Source organism: Eulemur rufifrons, chromosome 7 (assembly GCF_041146395.1).
Source record: "Eulemur rufifrons isolate Redbay chromosome 7, OSU_ERuf_1, whole genome shotgun sequence".
In the NCBI taxonomy this organism is placed as follows: domain Eukaryota; kingdom Metazoa; phylum Chordata; class Mammalia; order Primates; family Lemuridae; genus Eulemur; species Eulemur rufifrons.
Genome location: NC_090989.1, coordinates 163,368,001 through 163,380,206, shown reverse-complemented (window position 1 = coordinate 163,380,206; position 12,206 = coordinate 163,368,001). Strand labels below are relative to the sequence as shown.

Genomic DNA, 12,206 nt, shown 5'->3' with positions numbered 1-12,206 from the left:
GATATTACTTTGCGTATGACTACTAGGGGACTTTTAAAATAAAATCGCTGAGAAGTACCTATAAGGAGTAAATGTCCTGTAGGAACTGCTACCAAATGGGCCACAAAATTCCTTATGCTAAAAAAGGGCTAGCCCCTGATTGCTCTAGACCCAGGATGTAGCCATAGGGACAGAGGGGACTTTCAGTTTTATTCTATCCTCATTCTATCCCCATGCAAGTCTTCAAATACACAGATGCTGAAAAAGGATAAAATATCAGCAGTTTCTTTTTGAAATCAGTTCCTGAAATATAAAACACAAATGTTTAAACCTGGTTACCAGATTTTTAAAAACTCAGTATTCAAATGTAAATCCCAACCACACCAGATTAGTTAGGCGCATTATGCAATATCTATTTGATGGAATTCCTCCAGCCATTGAAAGTGACACTGTAGAGGCATAGATAGTGACATGGGAGAATGCACACACCTTAATAAGTGGCATGCACAGAATGATAATATGTACATATTAAACATACTTAAAATTTATATGAATACATAGGTGATATGGTCTCAAAATTCCATTTAACAATTTTAGAGGGGGCATTAAAAATGTGTACTATAAAAATAGGCATTGAATAAGACAAAAAGTAGATTAGTGGTTTCCAGGGGCTGGGGGCAGGAAGGAAGGGGGAGTGACTCCTAATGGGTATAGGTTTCTATTTGGGGTGATGGTTGTGCAACATTGTGAATATACTAAATGCACTAAATTGTACATTTTACAAAGGTGAATTTTATTTTATTGACTTAGCTCTTGACTAAAAATAATAATACAATAAAACACATTCACAAAACAAATAAGCATTGAGTCTAGCAGGGTTAAAAATGATGGCTATAGACAGAGTCTCTAAGTCAAATAGCAACTGCTTTTTGATGTCACAATTATCTGGTCAAAATTTGTAATGTTTTTAGTAGCTTTTATCATGGAATAATTCTTTTTTTATTTCAAAATATTATGCGGGTATAAATGTTTTTGGCTACAGGCATCGATTTTATTATGCTTGAGTCAGGGTTGTAAGTGTGCCTATCACCCAGATGGTGTTCATTGTGCCTGTTAAGTAGGTTTTTGCTCATCCCCTCTTCCCCCCTGCTTGATTTCCACTGAGTTTTACTTTCTTCTGTACACATGTGTACTCATCACTTAGTTCCAATTTAATAGCAAGTACATGTGGTATTTGTTTTTCCATTCTTTAGATACTTTGCTTACAGTAATGGTCTCCAGTTCCATCCAAATTGTTGCAAAAGGGTATAATTCATCCTTCTATGTGGCTGAGTAGTATTCCATGTTATGTTAATCCATTGTGTTAATCCATTCATGAATTGACAGGCACTTTGGTTGATTCCTCATCTTTGGAATTGCGAATCGTGCTGCAATAAACATTTGAGTGCAGGTGTCTTTTTGATAAAATTACATCTTTTCCTTTGAGTAAATGTCCAGTAGTGGGATTGCTGGATCAAATTGTAGGTCTAGTTTTAGTTGTTTGAGGAACCTCTATACTGTTTTCCATAGAGGTTGTATTGATTTGCAGTTCCACCAAGAGTGTGTAAGCATTCCTTTCTCTCTGCATCCATGCCAGCATCTATTGTTTTGGGGCTTTTTAATAAAAACTGTTTTGACTGGGGTAAAGTGATATCATATTATGGTTTTAATTTGCATTTCACTGATGATTAGTGATGTTGAACAATTTTTCATATATTTATTGGCCATTTGTCTGTCTTCTTTTGAAAAGCTTCTGTTCATGTCTTTTCTCCACTTGTTAATGGGGTGGTTGTTTTCTTCTTGCCGATTTGCTTGAGTTCCCTCTAGATTCTGGTTATAAGCCCTTTATTGGATGTATAACTGGTGAATATTTTCTCCTGTTCTGTAGGTTGTCTATTTGCTCAGTTGATTATTTCCTTAGGTGTGCAGCAGCTTTTTAATTTAATCAAGTCCCATTTATTTATTTTTCTTGTTGCTGTGATTGCCATTGGGGTCTTATTCATAAATTCTTTGCCTAAACCAATATCTAGAAGAGTCTTTCCCACATTTTCTTCTAGAATTCATGTCTTACATTTAAGTATTTTAGCCATCTTAAATTAATTCTGAGAGTGATGAGAAATATGGATCCTGTTTCATCCTTTTGCTTGTGGCTGTCCAATTCTCCCAGCACCATTTATTGGATACAGCTTCTTTTCCCAACTGTATATTGTTGTCTGCTTTGTCAAAAATCAGTTGGCTGTATGTGGATGGTTTTATATCTGGGTTCTCTGTTCTCTTCCATTGGTCTGTGTCTCTATTTTTGTGCCAAAACCATGCTGTTTTGCTTATTAAAGCCTTGTAGTATAGCTTGAAGTCTGGTAATGTGATGCCTCCACATTTGTTCTTTTTGCTTAAGATTGCTTTGGCTATTCAGGATCTTTTCTGGTTCTGAATGAAAGGTAGAATTATTTTTTCTAAGTCTGTGAAATATGATGTTGATATTTTGATAGGGATTGCATTGAATCTGTAAATCAATGGGTAGTATGGACACTGTAACAATGTTGATTTTACCAATCCATGAGCATAATATGTTTCTCCAATTGTGTTGTCTGCAATTTCTTTCCTCAGTGTTTCATAGTTCCCTTTGTTAGAGATCTTTTACCTCCTTGGTTACTAACATTCCTAGGTATTTTATTTTCTTTGTAGCTTTTGTGAATGGTACTGAGTCTTTTATTTCACTCTCAGCTTCACTGTTATTGTTGTATAGGAATGCTACTGATTGGTCTACAATGATTTTGTACCCTGAAACTTTGCTGAATTTGTTTATCAATTCCAGGAGTCTCTTGGTGGAGTCCTTGGGGTTTTCTAGATACAAGATCATATCATCAGCAAAAAGTGATAGTTTGACCTCCTCTTTCCTGATTTGGGTACCCTTAATTTCTTTCTCTTGCCTGATTGCTTCGACTAGGACTTGCAGCACTATGTTGAATAGAAGTGGTGACAGTGGGCACCTTGTTTTGTCAGTGGGGTGTTGAAATCTGTAGCAATTATGATGCTGCTATTTATCTCTTTGCTTATATCTCATAGGGTTTGCTTTATGAATCTGGGTACTCCTGTGTTAGGTGCATATATATTTAGGATTGTTGTGTCTTCTTGTTGAATTGCTCCCTTCACCCTTACACAATGACCATCTTTTTCTTTCTTTACTATTGTTGATTTAAAGTCAATTTTATCTAATATGAGAATGGCTATAGCCACTTTCTTTTGGTTTCCATTTGCATGGAATATTTTTTTCCATCCCTTCACCTTAAGTATGTATGAGTCCTGTGGGTTAGATGTGTTTCCTGAAGATGGCAGATACTTGGGTTGTATCTTTTCATCCATCCTGTCAGCCTGTGTCTCTTGAGTGGGGCATTCAGACTGTTCACGTTGATTGATGCTCTTCTGTTTATCCTCTTGGGCAGTACCTTATTGTTTTGTTACCTCTTGTGTTATTATTTTATATGAGCTCTGAGCTTTAGCTTTAGCTTTATCTTTAGCTTTGGGTGGTTTGTGAATGGTGGGTGCCTATTGTGCTGATCCGTGTATAATGTGGTTCTGAGTATTTCCTGCAGGGCCGGTCTGGTCTTGACAAATTCCCTCAGTGTTTCCTTGTCTGGAAAAGTCTTTATTTCTCCTTCATATATGAAACTTAGTTTTTCAGGATACAGAATTCTAGGCTGGTAGTGGTTCTCTTTAAGAAGACTGAAGATGGGACCTCTATCCATTCTGGCTTGTAACGTCTCAATTGAGAAGTCTGCAATTAGTCTGATGGGTTTTCCTTTGGAAACTAGTTGATGTTTTTGCCTCACAACTGGCAGCAGTTGCTCCTTCATGTTGACTTTATCCAGTCTGATGACTGTGTGCCTTGGTGATTGCCTCTTTGCAATGACTCTCCCAGGTGTTCCTTGAGCTTCTTATAGGTGGATATATAAATCTCTAGCAAGACCAGGGAAGTTTTCCTCAATCATTCCCTCAACTAGTTTTTATAGCTCTTGTGCATTTTCTTCTTCACCCTCAGGGATACATGTTCTTCTTATATTTGACTGTTTTACATAGTCCCATATTTATTTTAGGCTTTTTTCATTCCTCTTAATTCACCCTACTTTATTTTTGATAGACTGAGTTAATTCAAAAGAGTTGTCTTCAAGCTCTGAGTTTCTTTCTTCTGCCTGGTCTAGTCTATTCTTAAAACTTTCCACTGGGTTTTGTATTTCCTTAAATGATTTTTTTATTTCCAGAAGTTCTATTTGTTTTTTTTTTTTTTTTTTACTATGTTAATGTCTTTAGTGAATTTTTCATTCATTTCCTGAATTATTTTTCTGGTTTATTTGAGTTGTTTTTTTCCATTTTCTCTTGGATTTCATTGAGCTTCCTTACAATCCATATTTGGAATTCTTTACCTGTCATTGCAATATTTTCATTTTGGTTGTTATCCATTGCTAGAGAGCTGGTGTTCCCTTTTGAGGTTATCCTTTCATTCTGACTTTTCATACTTCCAGAGTTCTTTTGCTGATTCCTTCTCATCAGGGGCGGCTGTCACTTATTTTTGGATTTTCTTTTATTTATATGAGGCTTTTTTTTTTCCCCTTTCCCTCTCCCTCATGAAGGAGTGTCTGTAGCATATGTTAGGTAAGAACCTTTGGCTTTGCTTGTGGTGCTTTGATAGGGGTATAGGTTCTGAATGGATGCCTTGGTTATAGATATCCTTAATGTGGTGGTTTTTGCAGTTGCTAGTTGTTTGTAGGCTGTAACAGTGGTAAGCTATGTGTGTGGGCAGATTCCCTGTCTCTCTTTGATGACGGAGGATGAAGGGCTTTTTGATCCTTTCTCTTTCCCAGCCGTATGGTCTTCTTAACAGTATGAATTGCATTATTATGCCAGGTTAATCTCTGAGACAGTAGGTGGTGCTTGTCGGTAAGAATCAACCACACCCTGTATGACTGAGTCAGTAAATGCTATGAGGGGCTGTACAAATTGACCTCCCTGTCAGTAGGTGGCACTTACCAGAAGGAACAATCTACAGTGTTGTTTTTTGGACCTGTGACCAGCTGTAGACTCTCAGAAGATGCACTCAAATGCCCCAGGGGGTGGGCAGGGCCCTGGAACTTCCAGGTGAGTCCTTATTCTCCACCACAGCAGAGGCAGGTAGAGGAGTGAGGCTGGGCAGGGCTGGTTTGAGTGAGCCTGCTCTAAGGCTCCACAAAAGCTGATAAGGTAGTTATTTTGGTTATATCTTGCTCCTTCTTATTCTGCTCTGCAGCTTGTTCCTGTGGAATCTCTTGTAGGTTCTGGCACTTTTCTTTCAGAATTTTACCCAATCTATGTTTGTTTGTTGGTTTGTTTGTTCTTTTTCATCTAAAACTTTTCCTTCTTTCTGAGATGATCTGGCAGCCAGTGTCTCTGGTCAGCCATCTTGTCTCTTCCTGATGATGGACTCATTCTTAACATTTAGTACTTAAACATGAATTGTTGAATGTGGTTATTATTACCATCACTGTGATCATTTAGCTTAAGTTGGTTTTCATTAAACAATTATATATACTTTTAAAATCAGTAGATTATGTTGTTTTGGACATATTTCAGTTATTTCCAGCCTGATCATAGATTTTCCCCAATATGAATTAGTGGGGTCATCTCATATCCTTTGTAGAATATAATGGTTAAAAAGAAAACCATCTCTCTCACTCTCTCGCTGTCTCTCTCACACATGCACACACATGCAAAACCTCAGTGGACAATGAAGTTTTAAAAATTATCCTTTTAGACCAAGTCTACATAATCTAAAATTGTCTAATCTGTTTTTCAAATTGTGATCGTTATACCACTTTCTAAAAATTAACTTTGTGTGTGTTAATTGACAATAACAAAAAGTTGATTCTCCGTTCTTATTCTAAATCTTTTCATTTAGAATCTGTGGTTGGGGCATGGAAATCTTTGTTCTTAACAAGCATACCTCATGATTCTTTTCAGGGTGTAGATTTTTGTCAACCTCACTATTTTATGATGATAAAATATTAAGTAGTAATGGCCACATAATTATGACCCATGGAAGCCAGTCTTGTAGTAGCCAGCCTCTCCGGGGGGCAAAGCAGCACCTTTAATATTCAGCTGTTCAGTTCTGAAACTACAATTCAAGACTCTAAGCATTTAATATTTTCAAATCCACACAGTTGCACATTTTAAGGCAGCATTTGACAACCTGCCATGAGAAGCGCAATGACTGTTCTCTTCATCTTTGCCTCTATGTCTGATTCTTCACATTTTGCCTGATCCCTGGATTCTAAACTATTTTTGTCTCATGCTGGGTAGTAATAGCAATAAGCCCAGTAATGGTCTGTTCCTGAAGCAACTGTTGTTATTGTTAATGAAGGTGCACCACTGAGTTAGCCTCTTGAACATGATGCCACTGTAGGGTTTTTTGTTTCAGGGGCTTTAAATTCTGCTTTGTAAAGAACAAGGGTGGCCTGGCTTACTCGGTAAGGCACTTGTAGCAGGAAAAGGAAAATATCAAAGTAAAAAAGTGACCCCTTATTTTACAATTTATTATTAACTCTCCTTCCTGGGTTTAAAAGTAGCAGAACCCTGCCGTCCACAAGGTGATTATTGCAGCAATTTGGATGTCCTATAGGCTTGGAAAACAATCTTTTCATCTCAGCCATATGGGCCCTCACAGCAGCCTCCCCGACCCCACCTGAAGTAGCTCTCCTGAACCCCTCACTCCCTATGCTGCTGTCTTCCTTGATTTCCATCAAGGCATTCTTCACTGGCTTCTGTTTGTGTTCCTGTACCTCTGCCTTTTCCTCACTCCTTTGAGAATGCCAGCTTTGTGAGGACCTGCATTTTGTCATTGTTTATGATGGGGCTCCGGACATGCTACCCCAAAATATGGTACCTTGGCCTACTGAGTGTTTTGGCCTACTGAGAAAACTACGGAAGAAGGAAGGTCCTTTTCTGACCTTCATCCATTTGTCTCCCCTGAAGTGGGCCATAAAAGAATTCTCTGACCTACTTCCCCTGAAAGTAGGCCATAAGAACCTCATTCCAGAGTGCTCCTTCCCTATACCCAAAGGCCAAGAAGAATCTCAACAAACAGGCCTTGCTACGTTTCCCCCGGTTTATTACCATCAGACCATACTCTTTTGCCTACAATCATATCTCTGCATGACTGTCCATAAAATTACAGTTTTCCTCTGTTTCTGTGGGTCTTCATTTCTGAAGGCTCCAGTGGCACATAAATTTTATGTTAAATACGTTTGTTATGCTTTTCTCTTGGTAATCTGTATTTTGTTATAGGGTCTTAGCCATGAACCTAGGGATGGGTAAGGAACAGATATTACTTTTTCTCCCCTACATTTCCCATGGTTCTTTTGTGGTGGGAAGAGAATGGAGATGATAATGGGACTTGTTTGATACAGCAAATTTCTTCTCCTACGTTTCTAACTTTAGTTAACATGAAATATCAGATGACGTGTTTATATTCCAGTGTGTAGTCAGGAATCTGATCTTCCTGGAATCTCTATCATAAAGCTCCTATATTCCAGGTATCACTAACAAAAACCACAATTTCTACTAATCAAGTTCCCAAATCATATTCCAAAATGTAATTCCAACTAACCAAACCATTAAGGCAATATTATTTCCTTTAAAAAGATTGCCGCTCAGTAAGTTTAACATGAACTATCTTTTAGAGCAATTACCATGTACATCTTTAGGTGGGAGGGTATTTAAGGTATATAAAAGAAAGATGAATTCCAGGCAGGTAATCTGGAATCTCATAAGAACTATCTATAGAATATGCTTGCTTATACTCTTACGTTTATGGTGCTTGAATCTTCTACTTAGAAATTTAACTTGATAGTATTAATGCATTGGGGAGTATCTCTTAATAACTACTGAGGTATTAGCAATTACTTTTTAGATTACTCTAGTAGAACAAGAAAAGGAATTCTTGAAAGAAGCGTGGTTTAAAAATTTTAAAAAGAAAAAGAAAGGAAGCTCTTCTGTTCTCTGAGGAGTTTCTGTGGTCCTGGAACAGATTCTCTACATATTTGGTAATCTTCTAGATTTATGAACATAGAGTATATTTCTTTTAATAAAGTCTAGTGGTTAACACACTTTGACATAAGTCAGAGATTCTATAGGGATGTTAGCTCTACTAAGTTACTAGCTGTGCAACTTTGGGCCAGACTCTTAACCTGTCTGAATATCTATTTCCCCATTTTTTGAATGGATAAACCCTATCTGTTTGTACGGAGTGACAGGAGAAACTGACATATTCATATTCAGCAGACTGTACATGTACCGGAGGTTGGTTAGGATTTGGACATGGGTATGGATGGAATCTGGAACCAGTCCACCCTAGTTCAAACCCCTGCCCTGACACACATTGTCCTTGGGACTTTGTGCATATTTCTTAACCTTAAGCTCAACCTCAATTTTTCTCATCTATAAGACAGGCTACAGCTGGGCTTTAAGAAGATGTACGTGGCACTGAGAAGGTTTGTGGTCCTGCCAAATTCACTCAATTATCCTACACTAAATTCGCTATGACTGCATTTAGGTTACATTCTTGAGAAACTTTTCTCTGATTAAATGATTTGTGCTATTTGAATATCTCGTTTGAACTTTTTAATAAAACTGACCCCTTGGAAATTCAGAACTCTACCTCATTAATTGGGAAAAAATATTGACCCTCTCTAGCCTCTGCTTTGCACGTGGTTGCTAAGGAATAAGTCAAGGTTATGAATCGACAGTGTGCTTCACAGTTACCTAAAGTAGGTATTCATGGTTCAGAAATGTGCCTGCCCTGGGCTCATTCGGTAGGTCTGATGTGGGACGTGAGACTGTGTTTTAACAGAAAGGACAAGTGATTCTGATGCACGCGTCAGCCTCCTGACGCCGCTTTACCAAAGGAGTGATAAGGATAAGAAACAGTTATGGAGGAATCTGTCCATAGCCACTGCTCTCAAATCAATTCCTAGAAAAGATACAGTGTGCACAGAAAGGAGAAACCCATATCTTGAGAATGAAATGTTTTCCTTGACTGCTGTTTATTATTTTCATCTGGAAAGAAATTTCAAGAGAGCTGTAATTTGCCAGAGGACTTTCATCCTTTGATTACAACCATGGTGAACAGTACCTTGCCTATGTTTACACCTAATGCGTGTATTTACCACCTAAATAATTAGTATCTTCAGGATGCAGTAGCTTTTATCTTGTGGAATTGCCTTAAATTTGCATCTCTGCTGTCTGAATGAATCCAGTTTGACTGAATTCTGTAAACCAAAAACAGTAGCAGTGCTCAGGGGATGGGTTTGGGTACACATGTTGGGAATGGATGCCTTTGAGGGGTGATAAAGTTCCTAGCCCTTCCCCTCTGTCATGTAAATTTCTCTCTCTCCCCCTCCTGGTGATTTGGAGAAAAAAACCACTGGTCCCTAGGTCTCCAGGCAGGAGAAGGTGCTGGGGTCCACCTGTTTCCTCTGGGAAACATCTTCTCTCTACTAACCCCCTCAAGCCCTTTCCTAAGTAGTTATCAAATCACTGAGTTTTTTCTGTTCTAATTTGTTAATTTTGATGTGCATGATGCCATTTAGGTCAAAGCACTAAGAAAAATTAACCAAGCCCCCTGGTATTTTCATGTTCTAATTTATTTTATCCCTGTTCTTAGGCTAGGGATTAGGCTAAAGGGGGGATCTTGGGGTAGAAGTGGGGTTAGGGGGGATGCAGGGCAGTTAAAGCATAAGGATGAAAAGGGAGGACTCTGGAACCAGAATACCTGGTTTCACACCCAGAACTCTCACCTACCAGGTGTGTGACCCCTGTGCAAGTCAACCTTTGTGAGTCCTGGCATTCATTCAGAAATTTACAGAATGGGCGTCTTAGTGGTGTTCTATCCCCAGGGGTGTTGTGAGGACCAAGTGGATTAATGTTTGTAAATGCCTTTAAAATAGTGTGTGGCACACAGTAAAGTCTTAATAAATGTTTGCTTTTAGTATTACAATTTTTACTTTAATCCTTCCAACAACCTTCAAAAGTGGGCATTAATATTTTACACTTGGGGAAACCGAGGTTTTATAGAAGAAAAGTGACATACAAAAGAAAAAAAAAAAACACATAGTTGAAAGATAGTGGAACTGGGGTTCAAACCCAGACCTATCCAAAAATCTAACTCTTCATTATATCACATGACCTGGCTATTCCTAAATATCCTGTACATCCAGTAAGCACAGTCAAAGACGCTCAAGGAGAGGTTTTGTAAATATTTTATCACCCTCGACACATTTTGTGCTGCATGGAATAATGTTGGCTTCCATGTAAAAATATCTGGAGGACAATCTTTGTTTAACTATATTACCCAGGTGAAGGTTAACTAACCTAAATGCTGCTTTATTGCTGTATTTCAATTTATAGCAGAATTATATGTTTTAGATGTTTAGTTTTTCATTAGTGCCACCAAACAAATTCTCTCAGTAATTGGAGGCCTTGACATAGAGCAAAGTGGATATTCAGCTGTTTAATTTATTTTGAGATCTTTAATGCAGAAATGTGGCAAATATGATAGATACAGTCAATGTTTTATAGGTTTCAGGTGACTGTCTTTTATACCTGAGGCTCAGAGTTTGGGATTTCTACTTAACCACTATGAAATCAAATATCCTACGAAAAGCAAGTGTTTAGACCCTAAAACACTACATAAATGTAAGACATTATTCAGAGTCATCTTCTTACCTTTGCTGATGTAGTAAGACCAGTTACTCATTATCATCATTTTGCTATGGGATATTTCTAATAAATGACCATTGAAGGAATTACTCCCACAGTTTTGTTATGTGTGTTTCAAGCCTAAGAAATTATGTGTAAAATTCTCTAACTCCATATGATCAGTTCATTCTCACTTTAAAGTTTTAAACCTGTGACATCAAAGTAATTGGCTTGGGCAAACTGTCAATTCTATAAAAATAAGTAAAATAAACTCAGCCCAATTAATCACATGACAAGGATTCAACACTTTCGATTAAATATAAATGGCCATTTCAACCTCTGCAGATTTGTTTCAGATCACACCACATCCTTATATACAGAATGGGGAATGAGAGCCCATAAAATAACGTGTTATTTTGCGATTGGGCATTTCAGCTGAAACTGATCTAGATGTTATAGACTTTAGATTCAAGGGTTATTAACAGCAGGAAATAAATAAAATATAAGATCAGGTTGCTTATAGGCTATCTATATAAATTTACAAACATGTAGATCTATATGTTGCTGAGAGGGAAGGGCACAGATAGGGTTGGGATTGTCTATGGGTGGAGGTAGTGAGGAGAAAGAGCACAGTATGAGATGTGATGGGGACCAGGGGATCCTAACCGTATAATCCTTGATTTTTAAATTGGGTAATGCATACCTGATTGTATTATTTACATTTTAAAATACAATTCATGTTTTTAAATATATTTTAAAAGAAAAAACAGGGGCCCCATCTGAATAATTTCCCATTAAGAAATGACTATCACAATCCTTTCTTTCTGCTTTATTATCTTCAGCATATAACTACTTCTCATGCCTCCTATATTCAAACGTCTGAGAATGAGACCCATGAAATAGATTTTTGAAAAGCCCACAGGTTGACTCGGATGGTTCCCTAGATTTATGAACTGTTGTTTTATTTGTCTATATGAATATATTTTGATTCTTGCTCTAGATGACCTGGACTTGATTTTTGCTCCCCTATTCATCCTGAATTATTCAGTCCCCTTCAGCGGCTCCTCTTTACCCTTGCGCCAAAGCCATTTAATAAAGTAATTCTCAAGACCCAAAAAGTAGCTGGAAAAGGAAGGATTTGATTGCTGAGCCTGGGTCAGATGGAAACCAGCTTAATGAACAGTAGACATGGCAACCTGCGGAGACACAGACATGGAAGAATTAGAATAATGACCTTCCGAACGACATTTGAGTGAAAAATATTGGGATGGTGAGAATCTGTAATGGTCCTCGGGCTGAACACTAAGAAATCCTTCACCCCCTTCTATGTGAATTATGTTAGCGCTGGCAAAGTGTAATTTTGAAATTTTAACTTTGCATCTCAGGAGCCATCATTCCTACACCTATAGTCTAATAGCTGATCCCTTGTCTAGAGGAGCTTCTTGTCTGCCAAAATCAGGAAA

General features: G+C 37.8%; 1 protein-coding gene across 1 annotated transcript in view; it reads left to right on the top strand.

Annotated features, from left to right (window-relative positions):
* Positions 1 to 12,206, top strand: part of FHIT (fragile histidine triad diadenosine triphosphatase) — a 106,499-nt gene that overhangs the window by 18,944 nt on the left and 75,349 nt on the right.